This window comes from Zingiber officinale, chromosome 4A (genome assembly GCF_018446385.1).
Source record: "Zingiber officinale cultivar Zhangliang chromosome 4A, Zo_v1.1, whole genome shotgun sequence".
Taxonomy (NCBI): Eukaryota; Viridiplantae; Streptophyta; class Magnoliopsida; order Zingiberales; family Zingiberaceae; genus Zingiber; species Zingiber officinale.
The window spans coordinates 84398276-84402077 of record NC_055992.1 but is presented as its reverse complement, the minus strand read 5'-3'; positions in this window follow the sequence as shown (position 1 = coordinate 84402077).

Sequence of the window (3802 nt, the reverse complement as noted above, 5' to 3'; positions counted from 1 at the left end):
TGATTCATCATTCTTTTATTATTTCATTATTATTTAAATTTGAGGGTGTGTTTTTTAGACCAATTCTTACGAGTATCCTTTTGGGCTTCTTTGACATGATGCTTAAATACTGAAAATCACAGCCATTGAGGTGTTTCTTGTTATTGAAATTGTCTTCGAACTGCTGTTAGTTTTTTCTACAATGCATGATGTTGGATTCGTAAGTATCTAAAGTTCGATTGTGATATTTATTCACAAGCAATCATTTTTTTGTAATTTTACAAGGCAGTAGTATCCCAAGGGAATGCACAATCTCTCTGTTGCCATTGTATCGTGTAGCTCAAGGCACTGATGATTTCAATTCGATGCAAAGGTAGGTCAACTTTGTGTTTGCACTCATTTTTACTTTTTCTTGTAGGGCATGTTGGTTGAAGGTTATTGTTGAGGACCTTCCTTATCTATTTAAGGTTATATTATTTAATGTTGCTTGATTCAAATAATGAGTGATTTCAAGGTAATGATGCATGCCCGTCATGCCAATAAATGAAGGATATAACTTAGAATGTGATTATCTTGGAAATGTAAAGTTTTACGTGATTCCGGAATTAATAAATATTTTTTTTTTCATTTTTTCAAAATGAGTATTTTAAAGGTTGAATCAAACAATATTAGATTATATTTTATCCCCATAATTCTAATTATATAATTATCTAATAATTATATAATTAAGATTATATATGATAACTTGAATCAAACACTTTTAATATCGTAGAAAATGTTATTGATCCTATTTTATTATTATTATAAATCACATTTATACTTCATTTTACCTCTTAATTTAAGTCTTGGCTACATCATCAAAAGCTTTATTCAATATCTTCAAAATAGTTTCATCTTTTAAACATTCAATCACAAAAGCCTTTGATCTTCCAATTCAATGTGAGCATGGTGGAAGATATGATACTCTAATTTCTTTCTTTCGATTATTAAAGGTCAATTTAATGTATGAATAAGACCAACACAAGGTGTGACTTAATAAGGTAATTTAGCATATTTCAAATAAAATTTATAGACCAAACTCAAATAAAATGATGACTTTGGATTTTCTGTTCCAATATCTTTTTGTCCTCTTGTCCCACTATCTAAATGACAACCGAAAAAAATAAAATTTCTTTTCGTTTTGGGCAAAATTTCCTAATTCTTTTCTCCCTCCTAGAACAACTTCGACGCTCCATTAGCTTTCCTTCTAGTTTATCTTTTCTCCCTTTGTCGACTCCAGCGACTCTTGCTTCGTCAACTCCAGTTCCGTCGACTCCAGCTCTAGAATGTCAAAGGTGCCCTAAAAGGTTGATTTCACCCAACGACCGTGAGGTTAATGTTGTCAAATATTGCATTATTTTTTTTGGTGTGTGTGTGTGGTTTGCCTATCGTATGACAAAACTATGATGGGAAATGGTTCTAGATTTTGGTTTTCAAAATGTAATGTTTTTCATATGAGTTTGTTGGGATTTTTTTTATTATTTGTTGCAATCGAAAATTCACATTTCTTGGTTTTTTTCAGGATCAAAGTAATTATCATAGAAGGTGAATCTACGAGTTATTGTCGGCTAAATTTTAAAGCAAATGAAGACTATTGGAATTTTGAAGTAAACAAAGATCCTTGGGATGGACTATATTGAACTTTATATAGCTCGAATTTAGCATAATTGGATTTAATATTTGTATTATATTGTTGATTGGATTTTTTACATTATTTAATTGATTTAAAGGTTTGAATAATGAAAAAGTTATGAAGAGTTTTCACCCATCTATCACGGAATAATTGATGCAAAAAATGGGTATGAAATTAAGACAGAAGATGATGTCTATAAATTTTATTTGAAATATGCTAAATAAGTTTGATTTGGTATAAGGACTGATCCGGCGGATAGAACAGGGGATCCCCATTTTGAGGGGTCAACGCCACGTGGAAGTCAAAAGGCCAGGTGGCTGACCGGAGAGGGGCAGACCGGGCGACCGACTGGAGAAGGATGAGTCGGCCGCCCGACCGGCCGACCGATGAACATCCGATAATAAAAAGACGCCCTGACAGGGATCGGGGTTCCGACGCTCAATGGAACAGTAGCAAAGAGCCGAGCGGAAGGCCTAAGAGAAGGTGATGTACTGCTAACAGTTCTTACATAGCACCCTACCGAAGTTCTCCCCAGCATATCACTGCAAACGGCAGTCCGGACGTGAGGAGAGTGCCGCCCGGACTGCGCATGAGATGAGATCCGTCCGGCCGGCGCGTGAACTCCCCGTTCAGCCGGACGGACAGACGTCTCGACCGGCGGTGGGTAAAGGAGAACAGGAACATCTTCTGACAACCGTCAAGTCCTATGGCTAGGCCATACTCCAAGTCTGACAACGAGGTGTTCTGCCGTCCCATCGAAAACGTGCTTGGACTGTAGCAGTATGGCGTCAGGTAAGCTTTCTGACAGACACATACCGAGGTATGGGCTACCGACACGTATGCGCCTCGGTGGGCGTGCCGGAGCTCTTTCACCGCTCTATATAAAGGGTCCTCACCCTTCGCCGGAGGTACGCATTCTATGATTTTTGGAGCCGTTGCTTTGTTGCTTGCTTGCTTGACTTGAGCGTCGGAGGGTTGCCGCCGGGAACCCCTTCCCGGCCCGACTTCTGTGCAGGTTTGTCGGAGCGTCGTCCGACCGGCCTGAGATCCACGTCAGCGACTCGGAGAGCGCCCCGTGCCCAGCGTCCGTTGATTCAGCGTTCGGACAGGATCAAGGACTAAAAGACATAATGATAAATCGGATAAATTAGTTGACATGATTTTTTATTGTAGTGCACAAGGTAAATGGGGAAAGGACAAATGAGATATTTATGTGAAGTCAAGTCATCCTGAAACAAGGTTTGATTGTGAGGCTAAAATGAAGGCTAGTTGTCAAAAAAATTTGACAAATTTAGTGTGGTGTAATTTGTTAAAAAGTATAATCATTATCTTTCAAGTCCAAACAAAACTTACCTCTTAGATGTTATAGGAATATATCTTCTTCTCTAGTGATACAAATTGAGATGGCAAGTGACGTGGGAATCCTCCCAAAAATATCTCATGATCTTATGGTGAGACAAGTAGATGGAAAGGAGAATTTAGGTTTTATTCGTGAAGATTACAAAAACTACTTATAATCCAAAAGAATAAGAAATATGAGAGTTGAGGATTCAGGAGGTGTGTTGGAATATTTATAGAAAATCCAGTTCGATAATCCTAATTTTTTAATACTTTTCAAGTTGATGAAGATGATTTGATAACTAATATTTTTTTGTTTGATGTTAAGATGAGAGTTGATTATGACAATTTTGGAAATGTTTACTTTGACACAACCAACAAGAAGAACAATGAAGGTCATCCAATTGCATTGTTTGTAGGTGTTAATTATCATAAGCAATCCATAATTTTTGGTGCAACTTTATCATATGATGAAACCTCTTTGATGTTTGAGTGGTTGTTTGATACATTTACTAGAGCTATGTGCGAAAAAACCAAAAACTATTCTTACATATCAAGATGCAGCAATGCATCAAGCAATATTTGGAAGTGATTAAAAAAGTTTAAAAATTTGTGTTGATAAGTGACATACCTTTTCACAATACTATTCATGCTCTCAGTTTTTTGGGTTATAGTCATATCCACACAAAACATTTGTCGTCTATATACTGAAGCCCATTTTTCCTTTATGTGAATCAGACATCTCAACTAATTATTGTCTTCAAGTGCATACTTGATCAACATCATGTTCCAAGCTAAAATAAAATCTTCCTC